The sequence below is a fragment of the Globicephala melas genome, chromosome 21 (assembly GCF_963455315.2).
Source record: "Globicephala melas chromosome 21, mGloMel1.2, whole genome shotgun sequence".
Taxonomy (NCBI): Eukaryota; Metazoa; Chordata; class Mammalia; order Artiodactyla; family Delphinidae; genus Globicephala; species Globicephala melas.
The window spans coordinates 8,659,214-8,675,795 of record NC_083334.1 but is presented as its reverse complement, the minus strand read 5'-3'; the positions used below and the strand labels follow the sequence as shown (position 1 = coordinate 8,675,795).

At 41.1% G+C, this 16,582-nt stretch overlaps 1 protein-coding gene across 2 annotated transcripts in view; it reads right to left on the bottom strand.

Annotated features, from left to right (window-relative positions):
- CSMD1 (CUB and Sushi multiple domains 1) overlaps positions 1–16,582 on the bottom strand; it is a 1,753,128-nt gene that overhangs the window by 958,481 nt on the left and 778,065 nt on the right. The gene's annotated exons all lie outside the window — the stretch shown is intronic.

The following is a 16,582-nucleotide window of genomic DNA, read 5'->3' as shown; positions in this document are numbered from 1 at the left end:
TATGTATAATTTAGACACAATTTCATATAAATTCCACAGGCCAAGCTATCATTTTCATGAATGAAATGTTGTTTCATAGTTTCACTGGGCACATTATGTGGTGACCTATCAGAAAGAGCATTCCAGCTATGATCAAAGTTTCATCTACCTGTGAATTTTTTACTGTGCTTCTAAATCCGCGACGCTACGCAAGTAAGTGAATATGTCGGTAGCGGTCATTCTATTTAGGCATCAGCGGCGTTCATCCAGGTTTCCTAGGCAACACCAGCATCCACCCAGGATGTCCTTGGAGGAGTTAGGATTAAAAGCCTGTTGACTGTTACCCAACTTATAAGTGTTTGTTTTCCATTATTATCAGATATTTTTCAAGACCCTCCCAAGCATATGGTGCTGTGAAAAATCTTCAAGCTATTTTTGTCTGTTACTTTTTTTTTTTTGCAGTACGCGGGCCTCCCACTGCCGTGGCCTCTCCCGTTGCGGAGCACAGGCTCTGGACGCGCAGGCTCAGCGGCCATGGCTCACGGGCCCAGCCACTCCGCGGCATGTGGGATCTTCCCGGACCGGGGCACGAACCCGCGTCCCCTGCATCGGCAGACGGACTCTCAACCACTGCGCCACCAGGGAAGCCCTGTCTGTTACTTTTAAAGTGTCCTAAAACATAAGACAGGTTGATTTCTGTGCTTATGGAGGGGAGGACGACACCAAACAGGTTTTAATAGAACTAAACAGAGTAGAGGCTAAAAGGAAAGAGGTGGGCAGAGAAAGTTATCTTCATTTCTATCATATTAAAATCCTGTTCTGGGCAATATGCATCACAAAAAGATGAAAAAAAAAATCAAGAAAACAATTTTGGGAGTAATACTCTATAGAAAAGTCCAGCAAGGACTGAATAAAACTGATCTGTGTTGAGTGGAATGGTGAAGACAAAATACACCCACACTATATTGAAACTTGAAGTTACCCAATGGTCAGAGGAAACAATTTTCCTCCAGTACACCCGGGATGATGGACTTGGAAAAATATTTTAGAATAATAAGATTTAAATATGCAAGTACGCACTCGTAGCTAAATAATGAAATTCAGTATCCAGAGAGAATAAGAATAAAATAAAACAGAATAAGACAACATTGGGCAGCCAAACACATTTTAATTGATTTATCCATCATTTTCCAAAAACTTGTGCATTGATTTTTCTACCTTTAATTTCAGCCTATAGAAATAACGATTTTATTTTGATCGGTGGAAAACTCATTTCACCTGCAGGAAGAGTCAGCAAACTGCAGATTTGCATTGTGATCACTTTCTCTTTAAGCCTGATTTCTCTCACACATACTCTAAGAAATCACAGCTCTCAAAGATCTGTCATTTCTCTTCAGCTTTTGTAACTTAATGCTTTTGATTTATGTCTACTTTTTCAACATTTTTCTTCTAGTTGGAAAATTCTTCGAAAATTATATGAAAGGTCTGTATTGCCTCCCTAAAAACACAAGTACACTTAAAAAATAATACAACATTTTCTTAATAGTTTCAGGTGGTTCATGCTCTCTTCTCTCCACCACCCAACCACCCCATGGTTCATAAAGTTCTTTTACAAATTTTTTGCTTCCAAGTTAATTTTCCTTTTTAAAGACATAAGAGATATTTATTAGAGTACTGATATGTTACTTACTTCGTTATGTCACAAAGATGTAATGTAAGGTGATACACTTCTAAAAACACCCAGCTGATAAGGGACTCAGTATTCCTTGCTATGATGCCATCTGGAGTTGCTGCAGGTTCACTAAGGGATGTGACCATCCCAGCGCAACATTACAAAATAGAATACTTTGTCTTCAACAAACCTTGCACCTTGGGGCAATCTGGTAGCAATCTAGTATCCTTCTACCCCAGCTTTATAACATTGGACTGTAAAGGACATAAATACAATCTTTCAAAGTATCTTCCAAACGTGTTTGTTTTGCTCTGGTTTGGTTTCTGCATGCTAATAACTCCAGAGACAAAGATTTCACTGATCCTCATGTTATTGTTTGTTCTGTTTCTTCATTAGATGGTTTGCTTTCAGTACAGATTGGTGGAATTTTTTAATAGAAGATTCTGATGACAGAAGAAAGTATTTAATTCTGGGGAAAAAAGACGAGCATAACTTGTTGATGCCGACCACATTCAAACAAGCTTAGCTTTAGGAATAAAGCATGACGAAACCCAAGTCTCTGATTTTATACGTAATTTTTATTGTGTGATTTCATCTACACCAAGTCTCTTGACTTAAAATAAAATGTATAAAAATCTACTTTAGGCAAAGATTCACTATTTAGTCTGAGTTTAGTGTGAGAGTTTGTCTTAAAACAAAGAAAAGGAATCTCTTGGGCTGGCGAGATTTGTTGCACCATGAACATTCTGGGTGGCCGGAGTTTCCCAGACAGTTGTGTAATTATCCAGAGCCCGTAGTGGATCCTTGAGGGGGACCCTTCTAACCTCCATGCTTCTCATAAATGTCGACACATGTGTCTCTGAAGTACACCCTTTTGTTGCCCTGGCACGTGGCCACGGGACTTAGCCATGAGGAGGGGCTTCACTGCAGAAAAAGAAAACCATCTAGCAAGGCTGAACTTTTTGGTTAAAAATTAAAGAGAGAAAGAAGATTTTCTCCCTTTGCATTCTTCCCCATCCTCCACCTTCCTCTAAAGGTGGGGACTGTTGGCATTTGAAAGTAGGAAGTTTGGAGGATGGGGTACCTTAACCTGGGGACTGTGCTTCCTGTCTGCTCCATCCTCCACTGACACGGAGACTCACTTCACATCTGCATGTGTATGGGAGGTGGTCTCGGCAGGAGGGATGTCCCTGTGCAAAGGGGACTCTGCCCGGAAAACTGCAAACTCCAGAGGAGACCTGACTGAAATCTAAGGACCCGGGAGTGGTCTGCAGGCTGAATGACTTAAACCACTAAACAATCCACCTCTAAGTATTCCAGACTGTGGCTCCACCAGTTAGAATTTGACACATATTTTCATATATTTTAATACTTTAAACATAACATTTTTTTACAACTGCAAATTATCTTAAGAAAATGTATGAACATTCCATTTTGGTTAGCTTACACAAAATTTACATTTGGGTTATTGGGTACCTATCTGAGCACAGTTTTGGATAAATGGATACAATATAAAAGAACAGACTTCCAGTATGATTTACCAGAAACATATAAACGTTAAGAAATCATTATGTCAATCACTCTTGCACATGTAATGCCCTTAGTTTCTCCCAAGAAACCTGATAAGGCGGACAGTATTATTTACCTAGTGACTGTGTTTAGTAAAACACATCGAAGCTTAATTATTTTTAAATAATTTGGAAATTGCTGGTCATCAACCAGAATAAAATCTGAGCATTTTTCTGCCACTGGGCTTTGTTTCTCTTGCCTCAAATCCAAGCTGAGGACGACAGAAACTCTCCGCTTATCCAAATACTATTCATTTAAATTGATGCAGGGTGGCTCCGCGAGACGCCTTAGTTTTCTGGAGGTTTCTGTTGGGTTTCCTTTCATGTCTAAGATCCCGAGGCTGTTACTGGAAGTGCTTGCGGCTGACGGGTGGAACCCTCCCTAACACATCACGGTCTGCCTACAACAGCTCAGCCACCTTCTCATCTTTCAAAGCGCCAGGAACACGAACAAGGAGGTTGCCAGCTGAACCTGTCTGCCACAAGGTAAGTGAAAGCAGGGGCCAGTGTGCTGTAATTTCCGCATTATGGTAGTCTTAATAAATGATGCACTCGCTGAGTTATAAATCATCTTCCTCCGACCAACTCCCTTGGCAGCCTTTTAGAATAATACTCGGTGATTGTGACAGCTAATGGGAGTCACAGTAAATGATGGTGATGATTGTTTCCAGAAAGGACTTCCAGTGAGAGAACAGGTGTGTCGAAGTGCTGACGCCCTCACACATCTGGGTGCCAGATAGACAGCCTGTGTTCCTGACACCACCGGCCTTAGTCTATTTCAGCGGCTGTAACAAAATGCCACAGACTGGGGGACTTAAACAACAAGAACCTATTTCTCACAGTTCTGGAGGCTGGGAAATCTAAGGTCAGGGTGCCAGCAGGGTAAGGTTCAGGTGAAGGCTGCAGACTGCTGTCTTCTCCCTGTAGACACACATGGTGGAAGGGCCAGATAGCTCTCTTTTGTAAGGGCACTAATCCCAGGTGTGAGGGCTCCACTCTCATGACCCTCTCACTTCCCAATGGCCCCATCTCCTAATACCACCACCTGGGGGCTTTAGGATTTAAACATCTGAACTGAGGGGTGTGGGGGGCAAACATTCAGTTCATAACAGAAGGTAACTCTGTAACATATCTTTGAAGGACTAAGCACAGATGCCAAATATTTATTCAGAAACAGGCAAGGCTGACATACGGTGCATGAGACGCGCGTGCATCTCACAGAACATTGAGTTAAAGCATTCTCACCTACCAGATAAAAGATGGAGGGCCAGTGGCATGGCGCAGAAAACAAAACAAAAAAACACACAAAAAAACACAAGAGAAATAGAGACAGATTATGTAAAACTAGAGGAAAAAAATGTCCCAAAGACTCAGGGCATCAGAACCCCAACAGGAAAAAAATTGGGCAAAGGACAGGAACAGATGTGGGGAAATGTATTGGGTAGGGCAATTTTGTTCTATTCTGTTAGTGATCAGGGAAGAGAAGTCAAAACAAGGAGATATGGCTTCCCTGGTGGCGCAGTGGTTGAGAGTCCACCTGCCGATGCAGGTGACACGGGTTCGTTCCCCGGTCTGGGAAGATCCCACATGCCGCGGAGTGGCTGTGCCCATGAGCCATGGCCGCTGAGCCTGCGCATCCAGAGCCTGTTGCTCCGCAACGGGAGAGGCCACAACAGTGAGAGGCCCGCGTACCGCAAAAAACAACAACAACAACAAAAAACAAAACAAAACAAAACAAAAAAAAACCGAGATAACACTGGCCATATGATTGGCCACATTATAGAGCTGGTGTGTTTCTGAGTGTTTAGAATTGTGGGGAAAGAGCCCTTTGCAGACCGTGGTGGGACTGTAGATTGGGGTACTGGTGCATTCACGCTGGTAATGCATAAAAACTTGCAGAATTAGAACTGCAGCACATATTCTTGTTTCAGAAGTTGCAGTCCTAGAAAATACCAAGGAAATACTCATACATGTAGAAGGGTCCATGAGAACAGATGGCTGGATATTCCCTGTAAAGTTCTTAATAATAGAAAAAAATGGGACACAACCAAATCTGGATGCCAACAGGGAAAATTTTAGTTAAATAGTGGTACATTCACACCAGGGAATACTAAGTAACTACTTTTTGAAGTCTTTGGTTCATGACACATGAAAATATCAAAAGTGCATGTTTCAGTAAAAATCAAGTCAGAGAATAATATACATCTGTATTGGATTGAATGTCTGTGTCCCCCCCAAATTCATATGTTGAAGGCCTAACCTCCATTGTGATGGTGTTAGGAGGTGGGGCCTTTGGAAGTGATTAGGTTTAGATGAGGTCATGAGGATGGGGTTCCCATGATGGGATTAGTGCCCTCCAAGAAGAGGAACAGACCAGAGATTCCTCTCTGCCAGAAGACACGGCAAGAAGGTGGCTGTCTACAAGCCAGGAAGACGGCCTCACCAGGAACCAACCACGCCAGCACCCTGATCTTGGACTCCCAGCCTCGAGAACTGTGAGAAAATGCATGTCTGCTGTTCAAGGCCCCCAGTCTTTGGTATTCTCTTATAGCTGCCTGAGTTGACTAATACAGTATCCTATAAAGCAACTTACAATTTTTTAAAAAAAATTCCCAAGTGTTTGGGTATGTTTGTGTGTAGAGAATGCCTTGAAGGGCCCACAAAAACAATGTTAACAAGTTAAGAGGTTTAAAGTAAAGGGAGGCTTTCACTTTTATTCTATATACTTCTGTTATTTCACTTGTAATTATTACTTATTAAATACTTATTAAAATTTGATAATTAATAAAATATCCCCCATTCAACTACTGCAAATACGCTGACCTTGTGTCTTTCCAGCGGTCGATCCAGGCTCTCTTCTCTTCTTAACCTTCCTAATTAAGTCTCACCCCTGGCCTCTGACCCCTCACACATGGCAGAGGAAGGAAAGGGAGCCTAGTTATTTCCAAATTAGCTTGTTTAGTATCCTCTGGCCACAGAGGAGCCCAGAGCTGGTGAACGTGAAGCTTGAAATGGTCTGTGGTTTCATCGAGGCTTTCCATGCTTGTCTGCCCCAAAATGTGTACAGTAACAATGCTTTTCATGAGCTGTCACGGGCAAAGTACACATGAAATGTGAAAACATTTTCATTTGTTTATTTCTTCAAGGCACTGGTCTAATATCCCAGGCACACAGCAGAGGTTCATTCCTTACTGGAGTCTGTGTGTCAATGTATTTTTTTTTTAATTGATTTATTTATCTTTGGCTGTCTTCGTTGCTGTGAGAGGGCTTCTCACTGCGGTGGCTTCTCTTGTGGAGCACAGGCTCTAGGTGCACGGGCTCCAGTAGTTGTGGTGCATGGGCTTCAGTAGTTGTGGTGCACGGGCTTAGTTGCTCCGCGGCATGTGGGATATTCCCGGCCCAGGGATTGAACCTGTGTCCCCTGAATTGGCAGGCAGAGTCTTAACCACTGAGCACCAGGGGAGGCCTCAATATATTTTTAATGACAGATTTGTTTCTGGGCTATACTTGGTTCTGGTTACTCTGGTACTTCTCAGCATATGGTAAGTGATTAGAATCATGACAGATTTGTTAAGAGAAATGAAGCAAGCATCTAAAAGGTAACCCATCTTTTATCCTTTTTAAAACAGAACTAAATCACATGCATAAATACCTAGTTTTTTTTTTTTTTTTTAAAGGAGTAGAAGTGGGAATTCTGAAAGGATCAAGCCAAGATTTTCTACTTATAAAGTAGGAGTGTTTTTGTCTTTCTGACGCACTTCGGTCTAGCATGAAATGGCAGCAAGGGTAAGACAGCATCAAGTTGAATAAAAATGTGATGATAAAACTATAATGTATCAGTCATTTTCCATCTTAAATTCAATTTTTTGAATAAAAATTAAATTTAGCTTAGAAGAAAACAAAAAAAACTTTCAATTTCCCTGAAATTTTCCCTTGTTTCTCAAGGAATTTAAACTGCTAAGTGGACCTCTAATCACAAAATTGTGAATCACACTACCCCAAATTTTATATTAAAGGAGTAGTGACTTTAAAAGGTCATTTAAATAGAGCATACATATACATATTGATCTATTTTCTAATCATTAAGAAAAATCTAAAATGATATGCTTCGGGACTTTCCTGGTGGTGCAGTGGTTAAGAATCCACCTGCTATTGCAGGGGACACCGGTTCCATCCCTGGTCCGGGAAGATCCCACATGCCACGAAGCAACTAAGCCCGTGCACCACAACTACTGAGCCTGTGAGCCACAACTACCGAGGCTGTGTGCCGCAACTACTGAAGCCCACGCGCCTAGAGCCCATGGTCTGCAACGAGAAGCCACCACAATGAGAAGCCCGCGCACGGCAATGAAGAGTACCCCCTCTAACAGCAACTAGAGAAAGCCCGTGCTCAGCAATGAAGATCCAGTGCAGCCAAAAATAAATAAATTAATAAAATAAATAAAATGTATGTGCTTCTACTTTGTTGTGGGTCTAAATGTTCCTTTTAAATAATTTTTTAAAGATAGGTAAAAATGATAGGTGTAGATGTAATATTTTGTAATAGAGGATATCAGAAATGCCTGTCATATCATTTTGGTAATTCACACCAGGGTGATGGTGGCCTTGAAGAATGAGTTTGGGAGTGTTCCTCCCTCTGCTATATTTTGGAAGAGTTTGAGAAGGATAGGTATTAGCTCTTCTCTAAATGTTTGATAGAATTTGCCTGTGAAGCCATCTGGTCCTGGGCTTTTGTTTGTTGGAAGATTTTTAACCACGGTTTCAATTTCAGTGCTTGTGATTCGTCTGTTTATATCTTCTATTTCTTCCTGGTTCAGACTCAGAAGATTGTGCTTTTCTAAGAATTTGTCCATTTCTTCCAGGTTGTCCATTTTATTGGCATAGAGTTGCTTGTAGTAATATCTCATGATCCTTTGTATTTCTGCAGTGTCAGTTGTTACTTCTGCTTTTTCATTTCTAATTCTATTAATTTGAGTCTTGATGCAGACGTAGAGAATGGACTTGAGGACACAGGGAGGGTGAAGGTTAAGCTGGGACGAAGTGAGAGAGTGGCATGGACATATATACACTACCAAATGTAAAATAGCTAGCTAGTGGGAAGCAGCCGCAGAGCACAGGGAGATCAGCTCGGTGCTTTGTGACCACCTAGAGGGCTGGGATAGGGAGGGTGGGACGGAGACGCAAGAGGGAGAGGATATGGGGATATATGTATATGTATAGCTGGTTCACTTTGTTATACAGCAGAAACTAACACACCACTGTAAAGCAATTATACTCCAATAAAGATGTTAAAAAAAAAAAAAAAGATATGGAAAGGGGAATTAATTCTGTACTTATTTCCCTTGGGTGGTAAAGCTATGATGCCAGCCCAACCTGCTTCCGACAGCCACTGTGAGATTATCTACACGAGGAAAACTCACGATGAGCCCCTGGATGTGTCTTCAAATACAGAATCCTTCAGATGTTTCAGGGGCCCCCTGGGAAATGCACACAGCGGTGATCGAGACCCTGGTGGACTTCCCTTGCTTGGGGACCAGGACACAAGGCCAGACTCATGTCACAACACCAAGAACGTTCTGGAAACAGAGCAAAGAGAGTATGTTTCTCACACACCTGCTGTGCGCCCCTCCCCCAGGAACCCCTGACGTACCTCCTGGATGGGTGGGGTCCCCGGGTTTGATGGTGGGTGCTGGAGGGAGCGTGCCCTGTGCCGACCCCTTCTTCTGCTCTCATTCGTCAATGTACGTTGTACTGGTCCTTTGAGATTTTTTCTATTTTGTCTCCTTCCCTCTCCTTATTAGCTTTTTAGTGTCTGTTTATCATCAATCAAATACCTTGCTTTCATGGAGGCTGTGAAAAGCCAACATATGAGCAAACAAAAGCCCAGCCCTTTCCCATAGAAATACCCAGTACTTCCTGGCGTTCGACACCCGGATTCTGAAAGGTGTCCTGACTGGCAGGAGATGCCCACCTCCAGACAGCCATAAGCTAGTTCTTCTCAAAGTGGGACCCCAAGAACAACAACTTGAACACCACCTGGGAAGATGTTAGCACTGCAGACTCCTGGGCCCCCCTCAGACCTCCTGGAAAAAAGTTCTGGAGGTGAAGCCAGCATCAGTATTTTTACCAGCTGACTGAAAGGCCCACGCACATTTGAGAACTATTGGCTTAAAACGTCTGCACATCATCTGGCTTTAGGAAACAGAGTTCAAGAGAATGACAAGTTTTAGGGACAACTCAGGGACGCCTCGCTATTTTGAATAGACCTGATTATCTGATCCACCCAGAGACATGTTTTCCTGATTCATCTCTTACATCAGGCCGTCACAACAGTGCTGGAGAATCTTTCAAGTTCCTGGTGAGGCTAGAGTGGCTGGCCCACCGGGCAGGGGTTGCAACACACAGCCTTAAGCAAAGTCCCTAAAGCCCCCATCCGTCCCCGGCTGGCTTCAGGACCGTCCCAAACTTTCTCAGATTTTGTATTCTAGACTTCTTTCCATCTCACCAATACCGGCAACTTCGTTCCTTCCTTTTTCTTTCAGCTTCAACCACCTGGCAAACATCTCCAGCCTTGAAAATCCAACCAACCACCTTTTCTGAAACAACAGCTAGTTTTCCAAGCACCAGTGGGAAAAAAGTCATAAACATAACCTCAACTGCAACCTTATCTCTCCCCAGAAGCCCTTCAGTTTTTCCAGTCAACTCTTCCCCCTTGCCCACATAGGTATTTCAAATTTTCTCCACTTTTCCACTGGCTGTCATAAATACCTGTGAGAGTAGCAGAAATCTCTATGCCCTTTCCTGACAGTAATTATATTAAGATACATTAAACATTTACTGTGTGCCAGCTACTAAGTCTTTATGGATATTATATCATTTTACCCTATCATTTTATGAAGTAGCAGGGATTATTATTTATTTTTTTTAATTTTTATTCTCAATTTACAGATAAAGAAATTGAGGCACTTTTAGGAAGTGGAAGAAACAGGGTTTGAATTAAGGCAATTGAGCTCCACAGCCTGTGCAATGCAATGCTAACTTACCCTACAAAGCTTTGTGGTACCCAGAGATGTCACAGCTGTGGGCAAGGATCAGGTCAGAAGGTGATGTTTCCTGAACAACTGCCGTTTTTAATACTCTTTGGATGATTTCTGTTTCATGACTAGTGGGCATTCCTTGAAGTGATTCCTCCAAGGCATCCCCAAGCCCTGTCAAATGAACCCTCTGGCCTTGGGGCTCTGGAGAGAAGCTGGCGGCCTGCGGACATGGCCTCCAGTGCAGAAGTCATTTCTGCCCAGGGGCTGGACAAGACCCTCAGAGAAACACTCCAGGAAGACCGACCTGAACAGATGCTGGATCATTTAAACAGGAGAAAGGAAAAAAGAGTGTTTCAGTAACAAAAGCCTACGATAAAAGATAGATTTAATCTTCGTCTAAGTTAGGCGTGGCACAGAGTTTAACACTAAATAGCTTTATAAATTTTATTTTATTTTTTAAAAAGCGGGGCTTCCCTGCTTTTGTTGCAGTGTCACAGTAGTTAAGAATCCGCCTGCCAGTGCAGGGGACACGGATTCGAGCCCTGGTCCAGGAAGATCCCACATGCCGCAGAGCAACTAAGCCCGTGAGCCACAACTACTGAGCCCACGAGCCACAACTACTGAGCCCGCGCTCCTAGAGCCTGTGCACCACAACGAAAAGTAGCCCCCGCTCGCCGCAACTAGAGAAAGCCTGTGAACAGCAATGAAGACCCAAAGCAGCCAAAAAAAAAAAAAGCCCCTTACATAAGCCTCTCCGTTTTCCCGTCTCAGATGCAAGACATTTCATCTCTTAGCTGCTGCTTCTAGTATTTGTACCCTTGTCATAAGGCAACTGCTTGGTTTGCCCGTTTGAGGCATTAGCTCCCCACCATGGAAAATGATGGTTTTGCCCCTTCAGACCACAACTCCACACACACGCGTGTTCTAGTGTTCTCTCTCTCTCTCTCTCTCTCTCTCTCTCTCTCTGTCCACTGATGCTCCCTACACACAGAGAGAACAAGGAGAGCCGCATGAGTGTCAGGGTGCATGTCGTCATTGTGCACACGGTATTCACAGTGTGTATCGTATGCCGTGAATGTTTCTTTCTGCGCAGTTCATTGCTTTCTCTAAACTCAGTAATTGTCTTTTTTTTTTTTTGCTGTTGCTTCCTTGCTTCCCCTTGATTTATCCCTAACACTCTTCTTCCATTTCTAGACCTCCTCTTAATTGGTTCAATCTCGTATTCTTCCATTTTTGGATATAATCTAAAAATGAAAAAGTGGCGATAAATAAGACCCCTTGAGCTGTAGCAAATATCATCAAAGAGTTATAATTCATTCTAGTAAAGTTGTTGGTGTTCATCCCTAAGCTAAATAAAGATTTAATTTTGACAACTCATGAGCATTCCAACGAGACTCGGCCCTTCCATAGTCAAGTGTCATCATTTTCGAGTCCAAATGTTAGCAGAGATGAAGTGTTGATGGTCTGTACAAAGGGTTTAGAAAGGCACAAAATAAAGCATGTATGAGTGTAACGTGTAGACATGTACCACTGGGATATAGCTCTTCATGGAATACATATTCTATGTCTACCACGATTACATCTTGGGTCACCAAAAATACAGAATGTGGTGAATGTCAAACAATATTATTAAGAAAATATTTTGACAGAAACGACTTGCTTCAAAAATTAAGGTAATACTGGAATGAATAGAAATAATGGTAGGCTTATTAGCATAGCGAGAACTTCCTATAACTCAATGAAGTAACGCTTTACACATATATAGCCCTCACCTCTGTGGCATGTTCCTAACATGAATCTACATGAATGTTATAATAATTTAACCAACTAATCTTTTTGGCCCCCAGTCAGCTGGTACAGAGGGCTATCCTGCCTTGCCTGTACTGTTCATCTTTTCATCTTTCTCCTTATGGGAAAGGAAGACACAAATTAGTGGCAATATGTGTAAATGCATTCTCTGTACCAAGTACCGTGCGAGAAATGCAAAGAAGAAAACTAAAAGCTCCAGGAAAGTACAGAAATACATACATAATAAGATTGTTACATCACAATATATTAAATGCAATACTCAATATGGTTTAATAGGATGGGCTATTTTTTAGAACTTGGTAGAAGATATTTCTCTTACAATTTGATTACAATACATATCACCCTTATGATCAGTATTACACATAAGGAGAGCTAAACTTTTATAAGAAATCTTATCAAAGGAGTTATCCAGGGGGTAGAATAAAATCTTGACCTTTCCATTTTCTGGTTATGTAAGCAAGACCAATTAGCTAACATTTTAAAGCTTTAGTTTCCTTATACATAAGGGAAATGATACCTAAGCATAATTCTTTCAGATTTAAGTGATTTTAATAAAGATAACTGCTGCTATTATTGCAAGAAAAATACAAGGGATGATGGGAAAGAGGGAGAGAGGGAAGTTATCAGGGGCAAAGTAAACATACCTTAAACAAAATAAAATTCAAACATATAAAATAAAAACTTTAGAAAAGGCCAGGAAAAAAAAAAAAGTTAACAATATTCTGGAGATTAGAAACAAAGATTAAATGTGAAGAAACTGATTTTAATTGCTGAAATGTTGAGAGATTCAGTTTTCACTGGTAATAGTTTGAAGATCTTCTTGGTGATAAATGAAGAATAAATGCAAATATTTTGCTTATTAGACAGGATGATAATATCCTTTACTCATCAGCATATCCTGTAACCAGTAGCTGTTTATACCAGAAAGAGAAACTAGTTAATGATACTAACTAAAATATGGTCAATAACCACTTTTTTTGAATATACCTATGACTGGAGTTTAGCATATTTTTATCTAATTAGGAAGGTGTTCATAGAAATTAAAACAATTGGGCTATTTTGAGACAAAAACTTTAAAATATACTTTTCTTCACTACACTAGTCTTTCTTATCTAATGGTTCTAAATCAAATATTCAATGCATATCTTTTAAATTCTTGGTCAAAACCAAAGCAGGGGCTTCCCTGGTGGCGCAGTGGTTGACAGTCCGCCTGCCAATGCAGGGGACACGGGTTCGTGCTCCGGTCCAGGAAGATCCCACATGCCGCGGAGCGGCTGGGCCCGTGAGCCATGGCCGCTGAGCCTGCGCGTCTGGAGCCTGTGCTCCGCAACGGGAGAGGCCAAAACAGTGAGAGGCACGCGTAGCGCAAAAAGTACACAAAAAAACCAAAAACAACAACAACAACAGCAAAAAACCAAAGCAGAATTTTAAGTGGTACTTTGTGGAAACTGTCTCAGCAAATGTACAATAGAAACTTTTCCAAAGACCTCTCAGAATATGAGGCTGAAACTCTATTGTTTTCTTTAAAAAAAAAAAAAAAGTATGATATGTACCCCAAAAAGCTATGTGAATGCAAAAACTGGTCAAAAATATAGAGATGGGCTGTTGAACAGTACTTGTTAAACTGCAACTGGAAAAAAAAGTCAGAGACACATAGCAATCACTTTTGTAGCTCCCAGATCTCATCAGACTCTTGATCATGAAACATCCATCTTGAGGAGGCATAAAGCCACCTACCTAAAAACTGAGTGGATCATCACTTGAGAGCAATAACATATAACTGAATCCCCTTTTAACAGTGCATTTATAGCATGAGCTGTTTTCTATAGACAGATCAACTACATAATATATTAGCAAACCAAGTCAGTAGCTGTTACAACAGCATCCACTAAAGCAACAGGAAACATGGTCTTAAAAGACTCTCGGCAAAATAACTTAAAATGCCTTTAATTTACAAGGTTTCAGAGGATACCAATTGCAGGGGGCTGTGCAAAGTAAAACACGTCTCCATAAAAATCATGAGACAGGATTTTGCTTTCCTTACTCTCATCCTCTCACAAAGGTACCCTGGAGCTTTCAGAGGTCCCACAATACCTTATGCTGCCATCACTCCAAGGACTATTGCCATGTGTATGCATGTCTGTGTGTGTGTGTGTGTGTGTGTGTGTGTGTGTGAATTCTTTTGAGTTTTATCATTATCGTTCTGCCGTACTCAGTCATTTTTAAGACCTTAAATATATTCTTCCACCAAAAAGTTTAATACACGCTGTCCTTGATTTATGATTCGTTATTTCATGGAAGAGAAACCTAAAATAGAAAACAGGCGTTGCCACTCTTTCGCCCCAAGAACTAGAGGAGAACACGATCAAACACCGAGAGTACTTCAATAAGCCAAGAATTAATGAGACGATAACGATAAACCAGTCAGCAGTGCTATTTTTACACCAGACCATGATGGCTTTGACGAGCCATGTCATGATCAAGAGTCTCCACTTATTTCGAAGAAACTTTGAAAAGCGAAACCGAAAATAGTCTGTCCATAACAGATGCCATAACAGGTTATATATACATTTCTTCCCACCTAACAGCACGAGTCTAATCTTTTCTGGATAGATCCTTCTTTGATTAATTCTCAGGGAAGCCTTTTTCCTGGCCAGCCAGGAGAAAGTGTAAAAGATACATGGTCTAATTCTAATGAAAATAAAACACAGACAGGCTGACCTTTCCAACTCACTCATACGTGGTGCAAACTGAGTGAAGGGCTCTTATTCTAAATAGATCTGTGAAGAACAGAAAAGAGATCAAAAGTTATTCTTTGTGTTTAATAATAAAATTGAATCTACTGTCAAAATAGGGATTGTAACAAAGGTAATTATCAGGGAAGATTTTATCTATTTTCCCGTAGAATGTTTTAGGATAGCGTTTCATTTGTATTCGTTTCTCTTTGATGGATGCAAGATGAGATGACAGTGGAATTGCTTAGATCATAAGGAAAAAACTGAATAAAGAAGCAATATTATGAATCACCTTCTTATCAGCTGCCTCAATTTAAGTTCACGGTGATGATAAACTTCTTACAGGTCAGTAAAATTATTTGTCATACTGATAATGACAGTGTATTACACAGTTTTGTGTTTTATATAAAAGTACTATTTTCTAAATTTCCCAAGGATCATCTAAGCCCTCAAATCAAAATTTCCTACTTCTTCACATTGTGTCCCAAACTCATTTAACTTGACAATTCTACCTTTGATGCCTAACATTATTCATTGACTTGTATTTTTTAACCTTGAAAGATGAGTGTGTGTTCTACTCCTGACTCTGCTCTGAACCAAATGACAGCAGACAGGTTTTAGAATCAGGAATTTTAGAGCTGATCTGCGTACAATGGACCAGCAGTAAAGCTGACACTGGGAACTAGCTCGTGAACCCTGGTCTTTCTGTGTCATCACAACCAGTTCTGGGATCTAAGTCTCACAAATGTGTTTTATTATTAAAAAAAATATAGTATTGAGGGAACAGATGTCTCCATGGGTTTCCATTCCACTGTATGAAAATGTATAAAATCTTAAGAGACATATTTTGAGGAAATCAGTGGCTACTTTATTTAAAAAGAATGGCCCCGGAACAGATCGCAGACTCCCAAGAAATTAAAGAGGAACAACAACCTTTAAGGTTGACGGTTTAAAGAATTCTTTGTTTTTCCAAATCTCAATTATAATGAACTCTCTGTGTTTTCATTTCGAGGACCAAGTAAAAGAGGGGGGAAATAACAAATCAATTGGTCCTCTTTCAGAATGCTGTATAAATAGTGACTTTTACCTAAGTGGATTTTTGCCCCCGGAGGCAAATCTTACATTGTGAACTAAGAGTTGTTCAACAGGCATAATCTGATTCAGTTCGCCAAGCTGAATTTCAACAAATGTCGCTGAATGCTCACCGTGTAGTTTTCACTGTGAGATGAGTTAACCACAGTACAGCGCACCAAAGAGGCATGAAATGAATGCTTTAGTGTTGTGAGGCAGACATTAAACCATCAAGAAACAAAACAAAAACGATCCTTACAGACCATAAGACAACTGTAATAGAAACAGTTCGCTGGGCTCATTGCCTACTAACTGTGTGACATCAAACAAGGTACTTAACTTCTCTGTGCTTCAACTTGCTCTCAAGAATGACAGCACCTCGGTGGTATTAAAGACTCAGTTCATACACATAAAGCGTCCGGCACGTCAGAAGAGCCATATGTGTTAGCTATTGCTACACTTTCTTGCACATTTTATCATAAGCTTAATGAAAATTCGTTGACATGGTAGGGGACGTCACAGGGATTGCTGAACACCTTTTAAGTGAAAGTTCCCATGTTAAGCACTGAAGGTACAGAAATGAACAAGACGCGAGAGCTGCCCTTGAGGGTCTAGTGGGGAAAATGGCATAAATGGATAAACCCTGCGTTCAGCGCAATGTGAACACGGAGGAAAGCAGTGTTCCTGCATCAGGATTCAGGTGGCTCACTG